Here is a 27,291-nt window from a genome sequence, read left to right as displayed (position 1 = left end):
AACCTCTTGCTGCAAGCTGCCAGAATACAATATTTCTTAAGTCTTCATTATCTTTGAAGTGAGATCAATTGCATTTCTTTAAGATCAAGAGCCAAGTTGACTTCTTAAAGATTCTCAGACTTCTCAGACAAATAAAAATACATTTCTCTGCTCTAAATGAAGCTAATTGTGTCGAAAGATCAAATGGAGTAGAAAAAGACCAAAATTAACCAGTATTTGGCATCGACAAGTAAAAAGCCATATACAAATTCCTGTTCATAAACTGGAAAGATTCAAAGGTGAGAAAAAAAATCAACCTGAAAAAATGTCATGTTGTGTATGAACATAGACGCGTATATTTCATGTGCATCATTGATTTCAGAGATTTCAGATGTCCCTGTGGGTTAATTCATGTTCCTTTCCAAAGTGTTGGTGCCAATTTTGTTTCCGATGCACAAGTGTGGATGTAGGAACCAGTTTAACACCACAGTGTTGGACCAAGTGGTTCCACCATGAGTTAAGGCTTAAATCGACTCATGTTTTGGTGTGAAGTGAATATTAAATATTTGGGGTTGTATTCAATAGAGTACACAAGATAGATTTATAATGAACTGTTTTGTTTATAATCTGTTTGATAGTCAGTAGGGTACACGACAATGAAGCCACTGTGTCCAACAAGGAAATTTGAAACACTGGGAACATAGCTTTAACTTCCAAAAGAATAACCCCTCACACTGCACGAAGCTTTGAACAGAAATCAAAATGGAGGGCAATGACACACAGTTTGTGTACTCAAGCCACTGACATCTGTTCTCTAACCTTGGGTTCCATGACCCTGCCAGGCAGAGAAAACCAGGAATAAAAAGGCCAGAATTTGCACTTAGGATCAGAAGTGCACTAACAGTCTAACTCACTGAAAATAAATTCACAATCAATCTTCCACTCACCTTGCCAGGGTTAATCGTGGGCATGCGGGGGGGGGGGGGGGGGGGGGGGGGTAGGTTGTATACTGGGAGACTTACTCCAATATAACTATTCAGGCAAACAGCAGTTCTCAGGACTGTAGAGCTCTTAAGTTTATCCACAAGGAAAACATTTGACATTTTATACGTCACCAATCTTTTATTTTCTCACAACCACCCCCAAAATTTAAAATGCTGTGAGTGCTGAGATCATCTCCATTCTTCACCCAGCAGCAGTCAACCAATTATACCCAGAAACCACGACAGCACCTCAAATACTAACTCTATTCTTGTACTAAGACAATAAGGAAGCCAATAAGGTCATAATTTGGCGTAAATCATCGTACAAAGTTCTTACTTTCTCTTTCAACCAAAATATTTTCCTCATTTCCAAAAAACTGGTTTCAATTGAAAGCTGCTCTCAGGATACCACTTTAAAATGCACCATGCAGAGAAGGACATTTAGACTAATTATACCGTACCCTGTTCCAATCTATGACAGCATTCATTGGCCTTGTCAATCTATACTATTTAAAAAAATTTACATGTAAATGACTGTGATGAGCTGCTTGGTTTCCACCTACAGGGTAACATTTAGTTGGTACTGTCCAACTTGCACATCATTTGCTTTCAATGATTTGCTTCTATTATATAAAAAATAGTTTGAATAGAAAATATTTCTGCACACATCCAATCTTGTGGGCTGCCCCCAGAACACACTATGCAAAAAGATGCATTTCACTGGCTGTTTCAATGTACATGTGACTAATAAAGATATCTCATCTTAATATAGTACAAGTTTTCAAAAATAGGGCAAAAATATTAACAAAAATACTAAGTACAAACACAGCTCCAGCATTTGGAAAGATGCAAGTATCTTAGCTTGTATCGCAACCATTTCACGACGACATTTCCTCTCAAGGAAATATATTTGTTGCCAAGTAAACAGAATTGTTTGTCAGCAAAATGATAACACTCTCACCATTAAAAAAAATGAAGCTTTAGTGCAGCTGCTTTTGTTTTCATGAAGAACAAGGAAAAATATTTGAGTCAGCAATTGCAGGCTATCCAAAGCTATTCCAACTTTGCAGGAATGGACTTCAGAAACGTATCATTGCAGTTCAATGAGCAAGTGCTTTACTCATGCGGCAAATATGATGAGGATTTCAGGCATTTACACATCTGCTTTATCTTCCACTCGGTCTTGCAAATACAACTCATCTGGAACCAGCATAAAAATACTTCTGTCCCTTCCTTTCCATTATTCACCCTCATCAAATTATGTTTATGTTTTTGTCTTTGTAAAAGAAAATCACATTGAAGTTACAAAGGGATACTTCACTGAAAATAGTCTCCTGAGGGTTTATACAGGGTGGGGAGGGGGATGGAGAGAGCTAGGCCATATTCAGCTCGTTCATCAAATAATAAAATATTTTGAAGCCAGTCGGTTTTCTCTTCGGACCTGAAGCAACAGAATATTCATCAGTCATTTGTGACCAACAGTCAGGAATCTTTTATTTTGATTTCAAGAGGCCAGTGTACATATTACAAAAATATCATTGAGAAATTTACAGGTTTGCACTCATGCCATGTATTCAAAAATACAGAAGTACTGAAACTCAATTATCTAAATAAAGCATGTAACTGCATTCACCAAACAATATTTATTCAACATGGCATTATATTTTTCTTTGTGGCTGAAACAATAACATCTATAACTAAACTAAAGGCAAATACCACATGATGGCCAATGTTCAATGAACAAATGTTGTTCAGGAACAAAGAATCACGGACCTCCAGGAACCAGTGCCAGTTCAAACTTTGCTCATGATATGGGCAAAACAGGAAACTTGCATTAATTACTTATCTCAACTAAGTTTATTATAAAACTGAACAGTTCAAGATTCGTCTACTGCACTTTCTCTGTAACTATAACTCAATATACTGCATTTTTCCCCCTTTTTGCACTCTCAGTGTACTTAGGTATGGAATGATCTGTCTGGATGGCATGCAAACAAAAGCTTTTCTCTGTATCTCATACATGTGACAATAATAAACCAATTACCAATATAATTGCAAATCCTTTAAGAATCAACTAAGACATCCTCTTGTCAAGCAGTCCCTCAGGAGTGGCAAAGATTTCCTTTTCCTCTAGTTTTTTGGGTTCCAAGGCGGCTGCTAAGGCCAATATGGGAACTGCAGACTCTTCCACATTTAGCTGGAGGTGCCTGACTGGGAAGGCAGTTAGAAAGCTTGTAAAAAAAAAGGGGCTCTCCTTCTCCAACTTACACAGGGCTTCTGCCCATTGCCAATACATAACCTGGAGGTTCTCGATGCTTCTCCACTCTGAGTGCTCATGGTCCAATGAGGCCCAGGAGTTGCAATAAAGGGAGGTTTTAAGCACATGATTCAATTTTTTCCCCACAGCTTCCTGGTTATCTCTTTCCCTTACAGAGAGGAAAATACTCCCTATTTCAGGAGTCTGTGGTAAGACACATGAAGGTTCTGGCCTTGCTGGAGGGCTAACTGAGCATAACTAGGGCCCAGATGCTGAGGACATTTCTGAGTGAATTTGGAAGTTTCTTTCCAAATCCTTCAGGTGGCTGCTGCACATCTTCCAGATCTGATAGGAACTTGAGGGGCAACTTTTCATACACAGAGAGGTGTCCATGTGGAATGAGCTGCCAGAGGAAAAAGTTGAGGCACAAACAATTAACAACTTTTAAAAGACAGTTGGGCAGGTACGTGGTTTGAAAAAGTTTAGAAGGTTATGGGCCAAATGCTGGCAAATAGGACTAGCTTGGATGGGGCATCTTGGTTGGCATGGACTAATTGGGCTTAAGGGCCTGTTTCTGTGCTGTATAACTATGACTATCTCAGAAGAATATAGGAGGATGAAGATCACTGCTACCTGGTACATAGAACAACACAGCACAGGAACAGGGCCTTCGGCCCAAAATGTCTACGCTGAATACAGTGCCAAATTAAATCAAATCTCTTCTGCCGGTACATGATTGAAATCCCTCCACTCCCTGCTTCTTCATGTGCCTGTCTGACAGCCTCCTAAACACCACGATCATATCTGCTTCCACTCCTACCCCTGGCAGTCCATTCTAGGCACCTATTATTCTGTGTTAAAAAACTTGCCCCACACATTTCCTTTAAACTTTCCCCCTCTCACCTCAAAGGCATGCCCTCTTTTAACATTTCTACGCTGGGAAAAAGATTCCGTCTACCCTATCTATGCCTCTCATAATTTCATCAACTTCTATCAGGTCTCCTCTCAACCTCTGACGCTTCAGAGAAAACAACTCCAGTTTGTCCAACCTCTCCTTACAGCTCATACCCTCTAAACCAGGCAGCATCCTTGTCAAGGTCTCCTGCACCCTCTCCTAAAGCCTCCACTTCCTTCCTGTAATGGGGCGACCAGAATTGCACTGAATCCTCCGAGTGCAGCCTCACCAAAGTTACATATGGTAATGCAGGGCTAATGCACCAAATGGATATTGGAGGATCCCTTTTTCTGAAGGGTATCAGTGAACCAGTAACTTTTTTTGTAAACATGTCAACAATCAAAGCTTTCATGCACATTTCTTAACTTTCCTCCATGTTGCCAGACAAATACTGAATAAGATTCCCATTTAAATACAGACCTCTGGATTGAATCCTTAGCCCAATACACAGCCACAAACCAACTGCACTCAATTCACCACAGACTATTTGAAAATAATGGAACTATTCTTAACAACAGGACAATTGGTCAACAAGCTCATGAGTCGCTTTTGTCACAAATGTGAAAGGTAATGCATATTTTCCAATTACATTCTCAAGAGCAGCATATACACGAAGGAAAAAAAAGTCAGAGCGAGATTCATTGGACATGTCAGCAACAGGGACACTGGTTGAGGAAGGTATTTTGTGAGATATGCTCATTTAAAGGTATGGAATAATGGAAACGTGGGGAAGTCGTTCTTTGAAGCTGGCCCAGGAGAGGTGGTGGGAAAGATAGTGGGCTTAATCACAACAAAATCCCTCTCAGAGAGCACCTGGAACAAAAACCAGAGTCACAATCAATCTGGTTAAAGACGTTACATAGGTCAGAAATCAAACTGAAGAAATCCAACCAGAATCAGCCAAGTCCAGACTCGAAATTAGCAAGGAGAGAAAGGACTAAGATGCAAATAAAATTAGATGATGCTCATGTAGATTCAGCTTTATGTAAAAACAAATCACCATTCCTTCAATTCTGACTTTCTGTGCAAACCCAATCCAATTTCTGCACCACTGATTCCTATGCTGTGCAAAACTTAGGACCAAAGGTCTAACATTCCCCTCCCCATCCCCTTCTGCCTTTCGCAGGGACTGCTCTCTCCACAACTCCCTCGTTCACTCCTCCCACCCCCCCCCCCAGTCCAGGAACTTTCCACTGCCCCCACCATAGGTGGAACACCTCCCCCTGCACCACCTCCATCCAGGGACCCGAACAGTCCTATCATGTGAGACAGAGATTAACCTGCACCTCCCTTAATATCATCTACTGCATTCGGTGCTCCAAGTGTGGCCTCCTCTACATTGGTGAGACCAAACGCAGATGAGGTGACCGTTTTGCAGACCACCTGTGCTCTGTCCATAACCGCGATCTTCATCTCCCCATTGCCAGTCACTTCAACTCCCCCTCCCATACTATCACTGATGTGACAGTCCTCGGCCTCTTCCACTGCCAGGAGAATTCCAAGTGCAAACAGGAGAAACAGCACCTTATTTTCCGTCTTGGAACCTTGTAACCTAACAACATGAATAGTGAATTCTCCCACTTTAGGTAATCCCCACCCCACCTTCCCACAACCCCCACCCCTCGACCCTGCTTCTTCTTCCCTTTCCTAGCCTCTTTTTTTTAAACCTTTTACCCATCCCCTGGTGGATCTGCTCTCCCCTCCTCCCCCACACCTGCCTATCACTATCTCTTAAATGCATCTACCAATCACCAAACCTGTGCCCACCCCACCTCCCCTCTTTTATCTACTTATCACTGCTCTGCTTTTCCCTCCTATATATTGGGCTTCCCCTTTTCCTATCTTCAGTCCTGAAGAAGGGTCCTGACCCGAAACATTGACTGCCTGCTTTTTTCCACGGACGCTGCCTGGCCTGCTGAGTTCCTCCAGCATCATAGTGTTTTTCATCTAGATTCCAGCATCTGCAGTCCTTTATTTCTCTAACATTCTGCACTTTGAACCCTCAACCATACCTTTTTCTCCTTTAAGGCACTGCTTTAAGGCTACTTTTTTTAAACCACAGCTTTGCCCACCTGGCCCACACTCATTGTTATGTGCCCCAGGTTCAACTTGTTTTGTTTGAAATTTCTACAAATCACCTTAAGACATACTTGGGAATAGATTTTCCTTTGGAGTGAATGCAATGATTGAAACAAGGGAGAGTGTGCACTGATGATCACATTTACAGTGGTATTTTGTCCCATGCAAGTCAACCATTTGACTCCCACTCCTGCCCCTCTCCAATTCTGTTCTATACTTTTTATTGCTTGTGATAGTTTGCTGTTTCAAGTTGCAGACTGAGCTTCAGTTGTGGTCTGCAGTAGAGGACTTCAGCTTAGCACAACAAGGTCAACTTTAGTTTCAAACAAATGAAAGTGCAGGTGCTGGAATCTGAAACCACAAAAGAAATGCTGGAAGATCGCAGCCACTCAGGCAGTGTCTGTGGAAAGAGAAACTGGTTAATATCACAGATCTGACATCCTTCATCAGAACTGAGAAAGAAAGCCAGTTAATACAAATAACAGAGAAAGTGAGGGAGGGCAATGGGTGGAACAATGGGAACGTCTATACGAGGCTGAAAATACTGGATACCCAATTGCATGGAAAATTAAGCTCCTTTGTTTGCGCAATGAGTCGCTAATGTTATGAAATCTTGGTGATGTTATATAGAGTGGCCGACTGGGATGTGCTGAACAGGCCCAAGTATACAAATGACAGAAAAAGGGAGAAGAATAGCAAGGACAAATGGCCAGTTCTGATACAAACACAAAGAAAGAGCAAGTTACCTGAATTTGGAGAATTCAATGCTAAATCCTGCTGGTTGCAATGTGTCCAGACTTCGAGCTTACAGTGGGCCTTACTGTAACAGTCCCGGAAGCCACATATAGAGAGGCAGAGTGTGAGTGGGATGGGGAATTACAATAGCAGGCAAATGGAAGCTCAGGATCATGAGTGCAAATTGTGCACAGATGCTCTGCAAAGTAATCACCCAACCTGTGTCTGGTTTCCTCAATGGAGAGGAGGCAACATTGTGAAAACCAGATGCAGTACACTCGATTGGAAGTGCAAGTGAATCCCTGTTTCACCTGGAATGATTGCTTTGGTCCCTTGATGGTGTGAAGGGAAGAGGTGAATTGATAGGCAATGCATATCCTCCAATTGGAAGGTGCCATGGGGCTGGGAGTGGTGGGTGGAGATGGAACAGCAGATCAGGAAATCATCACGCGAGTGATCCCACCAAAGAGCAGAAAGGAGAAGAGGGAAATATAAGAGACCCCACCACCAGTCACATGACCCATCTTAATGACAACTATCCATTGTTATTTCCTTTATTATAGTCCTTCAGAATAATAAGCAGCCTGCATGCACAAATTGGCATCGGACAAATTTAAGTTAGTGCTTTTCAAGACCACTGATCACACAAGTAACTTCATACACAAATGATACCTGGTTGATTTAACTCCCTGACAGGTGCTTCATAGAGCTGGCACTCACTTCGTCTTGAAACCACAGTTGTTCACAAGTCAGCTTTCCAAAATTCAAAGCTGTCATTGAGCTTGGCAAGATATTCACATCTTTTAAAATCTTATCACTTCAAAAGACTTTGCCAGCAAATGTGCAATACATCACTGAACATCTCAACAGCTGGCATCAGCCAAAGGCAAAAGGACTGCGGCTAAACCCAAGTATGTGTGGGTGGTCTGAATAGCCTTTTGCAAGCTCGAAGCCAGATTCACAGAAACATTTTAACAGTAGCAATATTATTCCTCAATCAAATTATCTAATGTAACAAAATTCCACATTCACCATATCAATTACATTATTTCATGAGCCTTCCATGACCTGAAGATAATTTCAACAAGATAGTTAAAGATTGTTTGCCGTCAACAACCAGAGTGTGCTTCCATTAATTAATCTGCACTCAATTCAGGTGAATGTCAATTTCTTCCCCAGAATACCAGTCTCAATCACACTTGCCAGTTTTTTTTAATGTACTTTTGGCCAGAAAGTGTGTTGTTCCTTTTCCTCTCATCATCCTTGCCGCGCAGGTGATCAGCCTACACACACGCACATGATTTAATTATCATTACTTAATTATGTTACAAAGAATGGCCAAAAGAGAGACATCAAGTGGTTCAGGAGTAGATTTATTTTTTTGACTTCAGTAAACTGAAGCTCGGGAAGCATCATCTTATTTTAAATACAAATTGCAAAGGTGGTAGTGTGGCAGGTAAGCAAACCGCATCCAAATTACATCCAAAAACACAGATCACAGAAAATGCTGGAGATAGACAGATCAGACAGCATGTGTGAGGACAGGACTTGATATGTGGACATTTTATTTCAAATTTACTGTATCTGCAGACTTTTTTTTAAACACACATTTCACTTAAGACATTCAAAATAAATAACAACAGGAACTATTAAAAAAGTTGACAAACTAACATTTTATCCATATAATGACCCATATTATCATCAACCAGTTCATGACTGCAGGACTGGTCCCTCTCAGAAGCCATGTTGGGCAGATACAATGAGTTCTTTCATCACACCAAATGCTCGAAAATAAGCATTACAAATATCAAAGAGCTCTCCATCTTTTACTACGCAATGCTGCTGCCATACAAGATAAACAACACACAAAATATACACTCCCCTCCCTGACCCCCAGAAAGCACCAGTCCACCACCAAGTCCCAAACTCAGACAGCGACTCCATTCCTTTCTGGAGTCTCATCTCGTCAGAAGCTTTGACTGTTCAGCAGACCAGATCCACTGAGAAAGCATCTGCCAGTGGAAAGACTTGGAGATTTTGTGGAGGCCATCACCATGATGAGGGACTGATATCTGGGGAGACTGGAAGGTTGGTCTTTGGGGATATTTTTTGGGACAAAGATTGGCTGGCTTGGTGAAGCCAATCTCTGCCCCAACAAAAAAAAATGTAGGTTCCAGCAACTGTACCCATAACCATTCCTCAAAAGGTCAGACAATCCAAGCTCATTGTTTTCATCTTCTTCAATTGATCTATCTAGTAAGGCATAGTTTACAAGGAAAATTGATAAGGAAGTGTTTTTCTGTCCCCTTCTGCAATTTTTGAGCAAATCTGAGTGCACATCATACTGTTTGAGAACAACTTCCTGATATGTTTGTGCCCTTCTGATGAATCTCTCATCTCGCCAAGAACTTTCAAAACCACCTATACCTTAACTCATGCCACAAGATCCTGTTCACATGTCACCATTGTGCACACTAGCCTGCACTGGCTCATACATATCCAGATGCACAATTTCAATATTATCATCTCTCAAACCCTCCAGGATCTTCTCACTTACCCAAATCTAGCTGCCTGTATTCAGTTGGCAGTAATGTTATCTCCAATCTGCATGTTACCCACAAGTTATTATGTGACAGCAAGTATTCTTCCATCTTAGACACCTGACTGTTCAGTATAAACGTCTTTATCGGATGACACACAAACCTCTTGCTTCATTTAACTGGTCTGTTGACTGTACTTGACAATGCACTCTTGCTTTGGCAGGCTACACAGTTCGTCACTAAATAAGGCTAATTTCCAACTGTGCCAGGCAAATTAGTAGAATAGGAAGAGGACTGAGGAAGTGACTACAAATAGCAATCTATTCAAATTTTGCGGAATACTGCCATTCTTTTGTACACCAAGGAGTGTAGCATTTCAAACATGGGCTCTTAAGGCAAAAGGCGAATCCACAAAATATCACTGTCTAAATCTGCAAGCATGTGTCAATTAAGCTCACGTCTGCTGAATTTTAAACAATGAAGGCTGAAAGGAAGTCATAAAAACATTATAAGCATCAGATGACAAATCGACCCAAGTGGAATGTATCACAATACAGAAGACTCGTTATTATTTGCTGCTATGGAAATGATCATCTTTGGATGGTTCTTCACTGTCACAATGTGTCTATGTACATGGTATACATGGATTAGCATACAAATCTGACCAAGCTGTGGAATGATGCACAAAACTGAGGCAGTGTAGCATTATAACGAATTGTTCTTTTTTGTTTGTGTGCAGTTTGTATGGCATATTTCCAGTCAGCATACTAATGAGTAGCGTAGGAGGTAATTGCTGGTGCTTTAATCATGTCTTTCCTCCCAAAAATTATGGCAGAATAGAAAGTCATTTTACTTGATTCTTCTCAGCTGCAGGATATTTTGAACCAGTATCTCTGGTCTTCTGCGAGAACTGAAACAGTAACCCTTTAGGTGACATGCATGTCACCTCCACTAACTAACTTTCTGGTTTTCTGGTTTCACAAGTACTGAAAATTTTTAAAACAGCACATCAAAGCCACTGGAGTCATTCTCCAATGGATAAACCCATCCCCCACTCCAGTTCTTTTTCCAATCCACAAACTTCTTATGGACATTGGAGTTTGCAATGCCCAGGGAACAAACTCATAGACAGACATAGCCTGGTACTGAACAGGTGCCCGATAGTTTGGGTACAGTACCATAAAGAGAGTCAGGGAGATGCAAAAAAAAGGGGAACTGGATTTGAAGTCAGTTGCAATTCTGGAATTATGATGGCAGGTGGAGTGTATGGCTAAGGATTAAAAGGACTAGGAACAGAAGTGTGATGAATACAGAGCTGAGGAGCTAATTCAGAAACCCAGTCAATAACCACATTCTTTAATCAACAGCTCAATGGCATGTACACAGTTTCAACAAGGCATTCCTCAAATCTGCAAATTCTTTCATAAATCAGTTATTGGAGTAAGTAGTTAATAAACAGATTTAAATCATTTAAAGCCAAGTCAACAAATCACCTGTTACCAAATTAAATCAGCAGTCTCCTAATTATTTAGTATTGAAAAGGTTGCCTGATTTTATATTTTACTGCAAGTATTAAGTAATTATTCAAAAAGAAATGCATGGGCAATTGAAGCAAGAAAAGAAATTACATAACAAACCAAAGGAGGAACTTAAAAAAAGTGCTAAAAGGATCACACCTTATGAGTATATAGAGAAATTATTGATAATGAATGAAATTGGTTATTGACTGAAACCCAACATTAGTTTATTATTAGGTATTTAAGTAACATTATCTACCATCATAAAGCAGGCATACTTAACAAAGGGTTAAATATTAACTAGTCTATCACTCAAGAAAGCAGATTGGATCCAATACTCTATGGTTACTTAATTAATATATTGTGAATTCTTCAAATGAAACTCCAATACTTCAGCTAAAACCAATCAGTTCTCATACTAAGACACATCTTTCCATCACATTACCATTTGTACTTCATTTCCAGCCAAAACTCATGGCAGAAGAAAAAAGATTAAAATCAAGACATTCAATTTTCTGTGTACTTTGGTGACAAATGTGAATGCAGCATCATGCAAATATTCTTAACATTATGAAAACCGAAATGACTTGGGGTAAGAATTTCCTCCAGAATGTTTTTACTCTACTGACAGCCTTGAGCAGCAGAGAGACAGGTGCAGTGACTGAAAAAATTCCTGGCCTAAATTGTGTACTTGAAGACCCAATTCTGAATAATGTTTATACTGTGTCCATAAAAAAAAGTCAACAAGGGTTACACAGTACACTTTAATTGCAAAATAACTGAAAAGTTTATTTTTGAAATGCTGGAAAGAATCTATGATCAATTGGATGAAGCTCTGGGGTAAAATTTCAATCTATCTTTGCTCTTATTTGCAGTTCTCTCAAACTGCACATGTTCACAACCACACAACAGAGAGGTGCAGGGGGTGGGTGTTGGAATTTGTTTGTTTTCCATTGGTAGTTATCAGAGGACAACAAGAGCGATAATCAATGACCAAAATGTCAACTCATTCTTACTCTCTGCTTACAACAGGTTGATCCATAATGTTTAACTTTCACACAGTTTTCAGTTCACATCTGCTCTAATTCCCAACTTCTGCTTTCATCTTCGACAGCATTACCACTTACACAGGAGGACTTGAGTGCCTTTTCAAACCATCTCCATTTGCACCTGTGCCATTTTCATCAATACAATTTTAAAACCACCTTCCCATTTTCCATCAGGAAAATTTCCTTTAACCACACTCTTACCCTGCTCTTCCTTCAAATTCTTCAACCTCAGGTTTCTAACTCTTCAATCTGATGAAAGGCACAGATCCAATATGTCATAACTAAGTTTACTCCTGCATCCCAAGAATCCATCTTTGCACGTCGACCATTTGTTTTCTGTTATGGGAACACTTAAGCTTTGGAATTATTCAACAATAGATCTTCTTCACTATAAATAATGCCTTGCCACTGCTGCTGGGTCTCATAGTCAAACACCGAAGATATCAAAAAGTCTGTATTAATGGTGCTGAGGTGGAGATGGTTGAAAGCTTCAAAGTTCCAAGGTGTAAATATCACCAACAATTAGACCTGGTCCAGCCACGTGAACACCATGGCCAAGAAAGCATATCAAACACATATACTTCCTCAGAAGGCTAAGGAAATACAGCATGTCCCCGATGACTCTTACAAATTTATTACAGAAAATTATACTGCACAATATTGGGGGTAATGTGCTAGCATGGACTGACAATTACAGAAAACAGAGTTGGAATAAATGTCAATTTTGAATTGGGATTCTGTGAGAAATTCAATGCCACAGAAATCTGGGGGCCCAGCTATTCACAATCTACATCAATGATCAAGAGGATCAAGTGTAATGCATCCATCTTCACTGATAATACAAAGCTAGGTGGCAAGCAGGTTCTGTAAAGGGGCTTCAAGAAGATGGAGATAGGTTAAGTAAATGGGAAAGAACAGAGAAGATGAAATTTTGTGTGGAAAAATGAGAGATCATCTGCCTTGATAGCAAATAGAGAAGGGTGTTTTTTTGCAAATGGTTATAAATTTATATATGGTTGATATTTCACTTTATGTTCACATGTAAGTCCAGCAAGAAATTTGCAAATGGCTTATTGGACTTTATTGCAAGCAGATTTGAGTAAAAGTTTAAAGACATAAATTGGACACTGCTGAGACTGCATTTGGGATATTGAATAATGGATTTGTTACTTAAGGAGAGATGAAGCAGAATGTGTCTGCACTCATGAGGCGAGGCGGATGAGTGATGACCTCATAGAAATTTAAAAGTTTCTTCTGGGATTTGACAGGATAGTTGGGAAGCTTCAAACCAGGGGTCACTGTCTCAAAATAAGTGGTTAGCCACTCAGGGCAGAGATATGAAGAAATTCTTTCACTCAAAGAATAGAGAAACTTAGTTTTGGAGTCTCAGCTGCTGAGTATGTTCGAAATAGAAATCAATACATTTTTGAAGTGAATCAAGGAATACGGGTTAGTGTGGAAAAAGTGGCGCAAGAGGTAATAGATCACTGCCTGAGAGAGTGGTTGAAGGCGGGTTGCTGACAGCATTTAAGAAGTGTCAAGACAAGCAGTTGAATCAGTTAGGCACAGAAGGCTGGGGGGGTGGGGGGGGGAGAGATGGGATCAATACTTTAGGGTGCTCACACATCAGCATGGGTGAAATGGGCTGAATGGCTTGTCTCCATGCTTTTTCATTCTATGATTCAGTCATAATCTTATTGAATTATTGGGTAAGTACACGAGGTTGAATAGTCCACTCCTGGTTTTATTTGTTATGTTCTTTTCTCCTTCTCCCTTAACTTCTTTGCCATCTGTTCTATTTAGATTAACCACAAAACTTCCAGAGATCGCACACTCCAATTCCAAGAAATTACTTCAAGTATCATCACTGTTGTTCTGCAGGCAATCATGGCAGGATTATTGTGCACAGCAAGATTCCAGAACACCAATTCAACAGGCTCCCTGTCTCGCAGTACTGCACATTCCAAACAGTTTTCCATGTTCTGAATCCCTTTGTGCCTTGGCCTCTCCACATCCTCACCCACCTCTAAAGCGGCTTCCTGATCCTCCATATACCTTCATCCATCACTGTTGTGCATTTTATTTCCCACAATCTGGAACTGCCTTCAAGAACCCTCTGTCTCCCCTCTTAGATTTCCTTCTTTGAAACTGATTATATCCCCAATGAGCAATCTTTGGCAAAGTGACCACTTTATCCTATGATTCCAAAGAAGACTTTTCCGATAGTTGTTACATTGACCCAAGTTGATGTGAATAATGTGCTATTGACTGAACAAGACAACATTTGGCTTGAAGGAGACAAGAAAAACAAAAACTAACTCTAGGGAAGAAAGCAACTAATTCAAAGTGCCACAAAGAATCCCAACAGTAGGACCAGGAAATGGCAGGGCTTTCACTAATCCCAATGATTTCCCATCCACCAAACCAGATTTGCAATCCATTGAAAGGCATAACTGGAAACTAGTCAAGCAAGACAGATTGAGGGTCTGCTGTACTCGCAAGCTCACGTCATAAAGAATACGTTCACATAGAAAGTTGCCCAGACTACAGCGATTAACTGTTCTAACTTTTAGGAATAGTTAATCTCCTTGTGTCACCTTAACTTATTTCAAAGCCCTGTCAACTTTAATGCTTCATGAATATTCCAACATTAACCCTTTGTTTTACTATATTTCAAAACCCTTCCATCAGAATCAAAACCGACACTTGTTTGGTTACATATTATTATTCCAAGCTCTCAAACTTACTTCCAATTCAAGGCTTTGTTGTACCCACCCTTGATCCCATTGTTGGTAGTGACAACATCAATTGCCTTGGGCTCCAGCATGAACAAAGTCCCTTACTTTAATTGTGCTAAATCTTCCTTAAATCCCATTTCTGATGACCTTTTCATGACCACCCTCCCTTCAGCCTTGATACTTTACGTTGCGGAATATGCCTCTTACAATGGTGCTATGTTTAAAGCACTCTATAAAACCAAGCTCTCCTGAAAATACAGGTTTTTGATCATAGATCCTAATATCTTTTGCTGTATCAGTATCCATTTACAGCTGATTACATCACTGGGAAGATAGCTTCTACTATAAAAGCACAATACAAATGCAAACTATTACAGCCTTTCAAGTAAAACATATTACTTCCTCATTTTTTTAAGTGCTGCCAGGAACTGTTCTTCCAAAAAAAAGGGCAATTTTTTTGCAATAGTTCCTGCACACTCCCTATTGAACCCAAAGTATTTAATATTCAATAAATTATTTTTCTGAGAAGTAATCATGCTGTTGTGTTGGAAAATACAGCAGTGAATTTTCATTGCAAGCAGCACGAATCCAATGGTCACTCCATTTTGTTTTGCTGTTTTTGGTTGAAGCATACATGTTAGTCAACAAGACTTCATATCTTTAATCAATCTTTGTCGAATGTCTCTTCTAAAATACAGCACATCTGACAATGCAGCACTGCCTAAATATTGCACATGGTGTCAGCTCAGATCAATGTACTCAGATTCTGGAGTAAAGCTTCGTCCCTCTATGTCAAGCCAACGAGCTCCAGTTTAATTATTTTAAATATCCAATACTTTATAATCCTGTTTAATTCCTCCAATTTTGTCAGTTTGATTACATTACTGCAAATTATTGAGAGCACAAGAAATCAATGGGAAAACAAGCTTGAAGTTGTTATTGGGTCAAATTGTTGGGAAGCTATTACTGCCTAAAATATAGACACCAATTAGTGGATGTGGGCTAATTTAAGTCTCCTACCGACAGTCCCAGTAATCCGTGGAAGAAATTGTTCCATGATACAATCAGCACACTTAAAAACTGCAAATTAATTGTTTGAATCTAATTTGAGTTTAGGCAAGTCAACAAATACAAGAACAGCTTTTCAATTACAAATTTGCTGCAGGAGGCATTCAGATGCACAAAGTCCTCAGTTCTACACTTAATATGACACAGGAGGCTGCCATTCCGCTCTTTGGGTCCATGCCAACAACTCGAATTTCTCCCTTTGCACACGTCTCAAGCCCTGTTATGGGAAAGTTGTGGTTAAAAAGAGGGCAGAAAAGATTTACAAGGATGTTGCCAGGATTAGAGGGACTTATGGGGAGAAGCTGGCCAGACAAGTTCCTTGGAGCATAGGAGAATCAGGGGTGATGTCATGGAAGTTTATGAAATAATGAGGGGCATTGATAAGGTGGACGGTAGCAATCTTTCCCCAGGGTAGGGGAGTCCAAAATTAGGGGGGCATAGGTTTAGGGTGAGAGGGGAAAGATTTAAAAAGACTTGGGCAACTTTTTCCACACAGAAGGTGGTATGTGGAATGAGCTGCCTGGGAAGTGGTTGTGGCAGGTACAACAGTATCATTTAAGCAGCACTTGGATAGGTTCACGTAGAGGTGGGTCTTCGAGGGATATGGGCCAAGCACAGGAACATGGCATTAGATGGGTGGGCACTGTGGTTGGCCTGAATTTATTGAGCCAAAGGGCCTGTATGTGTGCTGTATTGCTCTGACTTTATGTATTCCATTTCTACTTTCAATTCCACATGGCACAAGTAGTGATCCTGAGATAACCACCTGAGTTCCTAGCTCTTAATTTACCTCTTAACTCTCCACGTTCAGTTTTTAAGAACTCATCCCTTTTCTTAAACCAAAATCCTTGGGACCAATATGCAACGTGACAACTGGCAGCTCACCCTCCCAATGCTGCTCCAAGATATCCTTCACCCTGGCACTAGGGAAACAGTGTGCCATCCTGTAATCTTATTTACAGTTCCAGAAATACCTACTTGTTTCCTTTGCAACTGAATCCTTTTTTTCCCTCCAATGGTGAGGGGTACCCCTGGTGCCACAAACATGGTGACTGCTGGCTTCCCCTGGGAAGCCATCATCTCCATCAGTATTCAAATCTGTGAGAGAGGAGACACAAGAGACTGCAGATGCTGGAATCTGGAGCAAAAAACAAACTGCTGGAGGAACTCAGTGGGTCAAGCACCATCTGTGAAGACAAAGGGAGGGTTGACGTTTCAGGTTGTGACCCCGCATCAAGATTTTGCTGCAAGAGAAGGTGTGGCCACAGGAGATTTCAGTACTACCTTCCTCCTTCTATTCTGCCTGTCAATCACCCATTTATACCTGAGACACTGAAGGTTCCATAATACAGCACTATCTCACTAAACCAGATTATTCAATCATCTGCATTGCTGTTGGTGGGACTCTGCTGCCTGAAAATTTCAACAATTCTGTCGTGCACCACTTCAAAATCATTTGATTGGCTGTGAAGCACAAGAGGGTGTTTTGATTGATTTAAGTATAATTGTGATCCTCCATTCTCCAACATGTTGGTTGCAAGGTCTTTTGTTAATCAGATACAGTAACAGCACACTTAATCATGGAACAGAATTTAATTTGCATGAAGGGATGTAACAAAATACTTCCTTTTAAATGTTCAATTGATGAAAAGGCATGGAAACATTACACTTACCACAAACCATGAAATAGTTTTTTTGGTTTCCTGTATAAACTAACCTCAGCATTCACTTCAGGTGTAAGACATCCTGTTCTGGAACCATGTTTCACAATGCCAACATCTGCCTAACAATGACCATCCAAGTTTAAATGCAAATTTTCATTCAGATCTCTCCTATAAAAAAATTTACCCAAGATGGTTCGCACAACCCCAAAAACTTGAGACTGCCATGTGTTTTGAGTTTCGACTTTTGTTTGTCCACATTATGTACAATATGAAACAGAGATGGAAGCAAGTAGTGAAGAAGTGGAATTCATTACAAAGACCCCATTTCTACAACATTTATGCTGCTGCAAACTTTGACCCAGTGCCTGCCAATGCTAATCATCCAATTCCCTTCATCTCAATTTCCACCTTGTTGATTCAATAATAGTAGTTTAAACCATATGGAGCAGCTATCACTTGTGCAATGCAAATCTAGTCACTTGTTCACTGCATATCAACACTTGATTGAAACAAAGGAGATTCCAATACAAAATAAAAGCAGCAAATGCGGGACGTGCTCAGCAGGTCAAGCAGCATCTGTAGAGCGTTAATATTTCAGGTCAATGTCTTTTCTTCAGAACAGATTTCAAAATCAAATATGCTTTTGTTCCAGAGAAGGTGGAGGGTGGATTGAACAAAACAAATGGTTGCGATAGGGTAGAGACGAAGAGACATTAAATGAGAGCATGAAGTGATGGTGCTGGCAAGGAGGGATGTTGAGACTTGTTAATCACAGATAAACTGACAGGAGATGTGAATAGGAGAATGGTTTGGAGGAAAAAGCTGCAACTTTTTCCTTCTTTTCTCTCCTTGCGTCTCCAACAGACAGATCAGAATCAGAATTACTATCACTGACGTGTGATGTGAAATTTGTTGTTTTGTGGCAGCAGTACAGTGCATACTGTAGATATAGAACATAGAACATTACAGCACAGTACAGGCCCTTCGGCCCACAATGTTGTGCCAACATTTTACCCTGCTCCAAGATCAATCTAACCCATAAAAACCTATAAATTACAAAAATAAATAAATTGTGCAAGAAAAAGGAATAACGAGGTAGGATTCATGCGTTAATGGATCGTTCAGAAATCTGATGGAGGGGAAGTTGTTCCTGAATCTTTAAGTTTGGGTCTTCAGGCTCCTGTACCTCCTCCCCGATGGTAGTAACGAGAAGAGGGCATGTCCCAGGTGGTGAGCATCCTTAATGATAGGTGCCGCCTTCTTGAGGCACCGCCTCTTGAAGATGTCATCGATGGTGGGGAGGGTTGTGTCCATGATGGAGCTGGCTGAGTCTACAACTCTCTGCAGCCTCTTGCGATCCTGTGCATTGCAGGCTGTGATGCAACCAGTCAGGATGCTCTCTACCAGACATATATTGAAATTTTTAAGAGCCTTTGATGACATACCAAATCTCCTCAAACTTCTGAATAAGTGAAGCCACCAGCATGCCTTCTTTGTGATTACATCAATGTGTTGGGCCCAGGATAGATCCCTCTGATGTTGATGCCCAAGGCAATGAACAAGCCATTCTCCCTCAGCCAGCACCATCACCTTTTGCTGCCTTTCAGTCTTTTCTCATCTCCTTAGCCATCTCTCCATGCCTTGTCCTCCTCTGAGACTTAAAACACATTTGATTTCAGAAAAGGTTAAAAAGGACTGCTGGATCTGATAAGAATTGGAAGGGCTCCGATCAAAATGGAGAAAATTCCAAGCAGTCTTGACAAGGCAGATGTGGAGAGAATGTTTTCTTTTCTGGGACAATCAGGAATTAGGGCTAACTATTTAAAAAAAAAGGTTACCCATTTTAAACAGAGACAAGACCAATTTATTTTCTTTCAGAAGGTTGAGTGTTTATGTAAATTTCTTTCCACTGCCCTTTGAGGAGCAGAGTCATTGAATATTTTTAAGGGAGAGTTGAGGTTACATCAGATCAGACTTGAACTTATTAAATGACAGAGTAGTCTGAGAGGCCAATTGACTTAATTCTGCTCTGAATTCATATATTTGCATGTATGCATTTCTAACCTATATTAGTCCTGATGAAAGGTCATCAACATGAAAAATTAACAGTGATTGTCTTCATAGGTGCTGCCTGACATTCCAAGTCTTTCTGAGATCTTCCATTTTTATTTCCAATTTCCAGCATCTGCAACCTTTTAATCACTATAAATAACGACTATGACTGGAACATAATTAATGTCATCAACACAGATAAATCAAGACAATTGAGCAATAGATATTGAAACTGAATAGAAAAGACCATGGAAGGTTGGAGATAAAACACTGTGCATGGACTATCCATGGAAGGAAGGGGTCAAGCAGAAGATGACAGGAGAAATGACTGCCAATTGTCAGAGGGCTAAGGAAGACGTTCCATCATTATTGCATTTCCCACTTTCAACTTTTAGCTGTTCTTGGTTTACAAGTGGGAATGAGTTTCTGGAAAATATTTTGTGAAGCAAAATTTTGCAAATTAAGGCGGCTGAGTGAAATAAATTATGGTGCTTTTGAAACAAAGTATTCTTATTCTCAGAGAATGGAACACTACTCAAAATAATGAAAAATAACTTGGCAATTTGAATATCATGCCAAAGTCAATGGTGTAATGATAACATTTCATAAAGCAGACCATTCTAAATCAAGGAATACCTGTTTTTAGCAGGTCGCCACAGACCACATCATTAATAAACAACCACATCAGGTGCTGTGGATACAAAACTAGATCAGAAACTGGCTGCTCTGAAAGAAGCAAATTAGCTCAATTCCACAACACATATCTACCACGTGAAATATTCAAGCCATCGATTTTTTTTTTAACAGAATATTCATGCAACTCACTCAGTGCAGCTTCAGTCATCAGGATTGAGAACACAGCAGCATAATTAATCAGCACCTTATTCATTGGAGCCTCCACAGAATACTCACTCATTCTGTCAGCATCGGCAGACCTGACCCAAGAAGGTCATGAAACTGGGAGAGATGATCTCCATAAGAGGAGGAGGTACTCAATGCCTCAGTGGGCTTAACTGGACACATGAGGTATGAGATGACCAGAGGGCAGCAAACATGAACCCTTTTTCAAGAAAGGAAGCAAGAAAAAGCCTAGGTACAATAGATCTGTCAGTCTAACATCAGTGGGAGGGAAGATACTGGAAAAAATTCTGAGGAAAAAGATTAATGGTCATCAGATAGAGATAATGATCACAAGGCATAGAAAGAGTAGACAGCTGGCATCGTTTTCCCCAGGGTCAAAATATCTAATACTGCAGGGCACGCATTTAAGGTGAGAGGAGGAAGGTTCAAAGGAGATGTGGGGAGCATTTTTTTTAAAAACACAGAGTGGTGGGTGCCTGGAATGTGCTGCCAGGGGTGGTGGTGGAGGCAGATACGACAGAGATGTCCAAGAGGCTCTTAGATAGGCACATTAATATTGAAGAGAATAGAGGGATATGGATCATGCACAAGCAGAAAGCATTAGGTGCCATCAGCTTAATTAGTTCAGCACAACATGATGGGTCGAAGGGCCTGTTCCTATGCTATACTGTTCTATCACTTTAAAAAGCAGGGGACATCAGCTGGAGTACTCCATGCAGTTCTGGTCACCATGCTATGGGAAGGATGCAATAGTTCTGTAGAGGGTCCAGAGGAGAATCACCAGGATGTTGCCTCGGATGGGGTAGTTCAGTTATGAGGAGAGACTGGAGCAGCTAGGTCTGTCCTCCCTGGAGTGGGGGACATTAAGAAGGGATATGACTGAGGTATAGTTCAGGTAGTCTGCAAGAAACATTTCCACATAATCAGAGGTGAATAAAACCAGAGGACAGAGATTTCAGGCAAGAGGGGAGAGATGCATCTTTGCCCAGAGAGTGGTAAGTACCTGGAAGGCACTGCCTTCAAGACTGGTTGAAATTAAGTCACGAACAGTGTTTAAGTGCCAAGATGAAGTTGAAAGCTCTGGAACAAGTGCCAGGACATGGGATTAATATGGAAAGGCACAACCAGTTGTACCATTTTGGTAACATTTACATTTGAAAATGTTTTAAAACTCTAATTTATTCCATTTTAGTACTTGTTAAATGGTTTTGAATGCACGACACAGGACAATGAACTGGCATCCTGAAAAGTTAACTGTTCCTCTCCCCACAAATCGTCCCCCATTTCTTTAAACCATCTTCACCATCTGCATATTTTACTTCTATCTAATTAGATCCTTGGGTGTTGACAAAGCACCTCATAATTAACAGGGTAGATATTTCATATTAAGACCTCATAAGAACTGGAAATGCAAGAAAACAAGTACAGGCAGTCCACAGGTTGCATAAGGGTTCCATTCCTGAGAACTGTCCCTGAGCCAATTTCTCCAAGTCAGAAACGTCCGGTTTCAATTGTAAACCATATCGTATTGCTCCATATACACTTGCTATAATTCTCTCATTTCATTGAAATATTCACCCTAACATTACCTATAAATAAACTGATGAAATATATACTGTACCCAAAATTGTTAAATTGAATATTAACTCCCAAAAGGTGCAACATGCCCAGACAGAAGGTGAAATGCTGTTCCTTGAGCTTATATTGGGCATCCTTGCAGTAGTGGAGTAATAAGGGGTCAGTATTGGAATGGGACAGAAAATTCAAGAGGCATACAACTGGAAGCTCAAGGTGACTGTGGTCGAATGAATGCAAGCATTCTTCTAAATTGTCATCTCTTTTTTTCCTTCTTCTCCTTAAATGTTGAAATTGCTTTTAAGTGGTCGTCTAAATTATCTACTCAAGTATTTGAAAGTGCTTAAACACGCAAACTGCTTGCGCAAAAGTCAGGAAGCTGCTAAGTAAGCCAAGCACTTACTGTTTTGTTAACCATGTGTGTGATTCTGATAACACACGTTTCAAAAGAGATTCAACCACCTCCAAAAATCATAAAACACATTTCCAAATAAAAGGAAAAAAAAATTCAGCTCTAGTTGCTCATCACAGTGAATGGAGAAATGTAGCACAAGCCTCGCAGCACTCACAGAAGTACATTTTCCAATAACAACCAAGCATGGTACACCAGCAGGGTAGAACAAAGAGTAGTTACACACCTCCAAAAGAACATCACTTGTTCATTTTATCAGTTGTTCATCTGGTTTAGAATCGAACCAGTACAGATAGCACTGTTAGAAAGAATAGCAAATGTGGTCTTTGTATATGTTACATACCAGTAAACATCCAAAATATTCACACAAATGCATTTAATACAAAGAAGGCTTATATCAACATCTTTATACCAACATGCTTATTCAACAGCAATTGATGGTATTAGACTTAGTTTTTACTCAGATGATTGAGACACAGAAGTCCAATACCAAATACTGCTGAGGATAAATCATTATGACGAGGATAATCAAGGACAGCAGTACACAAGTACTTCTCGAATAGGTCTAATATATAATGCTTTTTAATGGTAATTGACTGCACAGAAACAATTGCTTGTCGTGTGGGTTTTCCCCACAGGAAGAATTGCTGATATGCTGTTACTTATGACATCCCAAATGACAGAATATGCAACATACCACACTAAACAGTTGTAATTATGTGGCGAGTACTGAAATCTAATCTGATGTGTCTTGATCTTTTAATTAAAACTTATCATTTTTGAGTCACAGAATTTTCCATCACAAACATGGACCCTTCAGCCCATCACGTACATGCCAACCACTTTGCCCATCTACACTAATCCTATTTGCCTGCACTATTCAAGTGTCTGCCTAAGTGTCTCTTAAACTTAGTGATTGTATCCAATTCCACCACCTCCTCTGACAGCACGTTCCAGATATCAACCATTCTGTATTCCCCTCAAATTCCCTTTACAACTCCTTCCACTCAAGTTAAACCTGCGCCAACTTTTTTTTTTGACTTCCATGCCATGGGAAAACTATTTTGATGACCTACGCTTCTTATCATTTTATAACAACAACCACCTCACACTCAATGTCAGCAAGACCAAGGAAATGATTGTGGACTTCAGGAAGGGAAGTCAGGAGAACGCACTTGGGAGTACTGTGTTCAGTTCTAGCTGCCTCATTATAAGAAGGATGTGGAAGCTTTAGAGAGGGTGCAGAGGAGATTTACCAGGATGCTGCCTGGATTGGAGAGCATGTCTTATGAGGACAGGTTGAGTGAGCTTGGGCTTTTCTCTTTGGAGAGGAGGAGGATGAGAGGTGACTTGATAGAGGTGTACAAGATGATAAGAGGCATAGATTGAGTGGACAGCCAGAGACTTTTTCCCAGGGCGACAATGGCTAACATGAGGGGACATAATTTTAAGGTGATTGGAGGAAGATATAAGGAGGATGTCAGGGATGTGTTTTTCTTTACACAGAGAGTGGTGGGTGCATGGAACACACTGCTGGCAGAAGTTGTGAGGGAAGATACATAAGGGACATTTAAGAGACTCTTAGCTAGACAAATCAATGATAGAGAAATGGGAGGCTACGTGGGAGGGAAGGGTGAGATAGATCTTTGAACAGGATAAAATGTCGGCACAACATTGTGGGCCGAAGGGCCTGTACTGTGCTGTAATGTTCTGTGTGTATGTCCACACACCAGTCTTCGTTGAGGGGTGAGTGGTGGAAAGGGTGAGCAGCTTCAAGTTCCTGGACGTCAACATCTCAGAGGATGGGTCTTGGGCCCAAAACAATGATGCAATCACGAAGGTGGCACACCAGTGGCTCTACTGCATTTGGAGTTTCAGGAGATTTGGTATGTCACCAAAGACTTTTGCGAATTTCTACAGATATACGGTGGAGAGCATTCTGACTGGTTGCATCACCGCCTGGTGTGGAGGCTCCAATATGCAGGATCGAAAGAGGCTACAGAGGGTTGTAGACTCAGCCAGCTCCATCACAGGCACAACCCTCCCCGCCATCGAGGACATGTTCGACACACAGTGCCTCAAGAAGGCAGCATCCATCATTAGGGACCCTCACCACCCAGGACTTGCCCTCGTCACATTACTACCATTGGGGAGGTGGTACAGGAGCCTGAAGATCCACACTCAACGTTTCAGAAACAGCTTCTTAGAGCACAAAACAGTACAACACAGGAACAGGCCTTTCAGCCCACAATGTCTGTGTCGACCATGATGCCAAATTAAATTAAACCTATCTGCCTGCACATGACCCATATCCCTCCAATCCCCACATGCTCATGTGCCTGTCCAAATGTCACTATCACGTCTGCTTCCACCACATCCCCCTGGCCTTGAAGACATTTGTAAATTTAAAAAATTAAAGTGTTGCTTAACCAGGAACTAAGACAGGTCAGCAAGTGCAGGATTGAAGGTGATTATTGACTATTAGGACACAGAAAGCACATTTGTGTGTGACAAATTATGAAGGGTAGAACAAGGAAGCCCAATCAGGAATACACAGGAACAACCAAGTTTGGAGTTAACAAAGGCACAGGTGAGATTTTTTAAAGCAGATTAGCCAAGACAGAGGAAGAGCAGGCATTATTAAAAGGTAGAAATAGAAGGTGTTCCCCTCCGCCATCAGACTTCTGAACGGTCTATGAAGACTACCTCATTTTTGCACTATTTATTTTTGTAAATTACAGTAATTTTTTAATATTTTTATATCTTGCACTGTATTGCTGCCTCAAAACAACAAATTTCACGACATATGTCAATGATAATAAACCAGATTCTGATATACCTTGATCAAGACCTTTGTTGCAGGGAAAACAAGCCCAGCCTATCTTTAATAAGAGGCCTCTGATCATCAAGATTCCATAGCACCCTACCACATACTGCACAAGTCCTATCTCAATATGACCTCACCTTGCCCTTGTCGGGATTAAAATTCCTTCAACCATGCTCTACCCAACTTTCCAACCGATCTCTGTCCTGCTGTAGCCTTTGCATTCCACAACATCACCATATCATTAGCAAATTTACAAATCAGACCTCCAAAATTCAAATCTATCTCATTAAGATACAGCACAAACAACAAGGCTCCTAGCACCAATCCCTCTGAGATACCACTGGCCACAGACTTCCAGTCAGAAAAGCATTCCAATACAACCATGCTCTGCAGCCTATCACCAAGCCAAGTATGGATCCAATCAGCCAGCTCACCTTGGATCGCATGATTCTTCAACCTCTGGACCAGCCTACCATGCAGGACTTTGTTAAATACCTTACTGAAGTTCATATCAGCATCATTTGTCCATCTTCTAAATTCCCCCCTCAATAAATTCAATCAAATGCTCCACCATCCTTTCCTGTCAGATTCTATCTTCAGCTCTTTGTCACTTCCATCTTTTATCTCCCAGCTCCTGACATCATTCCCACTCTCCCCACTCCCGCATCTGCCTGTCACCTGCCACTTCTTGCTCCACCCCTTCACTCCACCTTTTTATGCTAGCTATCTCCCCTCTTTCCAGTCCTAAGAGTCTCATCCCAAAACTTCAACTGTCCATTTCCCTCCACAGATGCTGCCTGCCCTGCTGAATTCCTCCAGTGTGTTGCTCCAGATTCCAGCATCTACAGTCTCATGTGTCATCTTCAAACGAATGAGACAGGATTTCCCCTGCACAATGCAATGCTGCCTATCCCTCATCAGTACCTGCCTTTCCAAATGCACCAAATAGCTGTCCCTGAGAATCGTCTCCAAAAATTTCCCTGCCATTGATACAAGGCTCACCAGCCTGCAGCTTATTTGGTTTATCCTTTCTGCCCTTCTTAAACCAAAGGACAACCTTAGCTATTCTCCAATCATCTGGCACTTCACATGCAACGAACAAAGATTCAGAAATCTGTATCAGGGCCCCCAGCTATCCCTTGTTTTCTACAGCAACCTGGCATAGACCTCATGCAACCTTGAGCATTTATTAACATTTACGACTACCACCTCCTCCTAAACACTGACGTGCTCCAGATTATCCATATAACCCTCCATGAACTCGCTGTCCTACTGGCCCTGGCACTTCTCCTTGATGAATATAGATAATAAATATTAATTTAGGACCTCTCCCATTTTTCCTGACTACCACCCCCCCCTCCCCCAACCACCTTTCACACACTGTTGAAATCAGCCTTCCCCAATTTACAACCTTAATTTGAGGACCAACCTCATCCCTTTCTATAACTACCATGAAGCTCACATAATTAAGGTCACTGTTCTCAAAGTGGACCCCATCTGCCCAGTTTCATTTCCTCACGTGAGGTTGAAATAATGCCCCATCTCCAGTGGACCATCTGGAGAAAGAAATGCATCAAAGAGTGTTCTGGGCAGGAACAGTGGAGGCGAGAACTAAGGCATTGCAGAGGCATCAATAGAAAAACATACCACCGAAAGACCTCTTCCAAGAGCTCTCCAATTAGTTGCACAAACCCACTGCTTTTCCCCAACCATCCTCCAACTGTTTCTGAGTACACTGGCACTTCTCTTTCAGCTAGTGCATTCCAGATTGCAATGTCAAAAGCAAAAGATGAACAAGGCAAAAACATCTTAATTTTGCATGCTCCTACATGGAGTGGAGTTAAATCTATAATACTTCAGATCAAGAATTCTCTGCTTTACGAGAGCAGCAGCTGTGCAATTGAAGAGTGAAGATTGGCCCTCGGTCCAAACACAGGCTGGTACCAATTTTACCAAGCGACTTACAATGAGGCAGCACATCAATATTCTCTCAAGTCGGC

At 40.9% G+C, this 27,291-nt stretch overlaps 1 protein-coding gene across 11 annotated transcripts in view; it reads right to left on the bottom strand.

Annotated features, from left to right (window-relative positions):
- Window positions 1-27,291, bottom strand: part of pard3aa (par-3 family cell polarity regulator alpha, a) — a 655,359-nt gene that overhangs the window by 536,478 nt on the left and 91,590 nt on the right. The gene's annotated exons all lie outside the window — the stretch shown is intronic.

Source organism: Pristis pectinata, chromosome 5 (assembly GCF_009764475.1).
Source record: "Pristis pectinata isolate sPriPec2 chromosome 5, sPriPec2.1.pri, whole genome shotgun sequence".
Lineage (NCBI taxonomy): Eukaryota > Metazoa > Chordata > Chondrichthyes > Rhinopristiformes > Pristidae > Pristis > Pristis pectinata.
The sequence above is the reverse complement of the archived record's forward strand: the minus strand, read 5'-3'. Positions and strand labels throughout refer to the sequence as shown.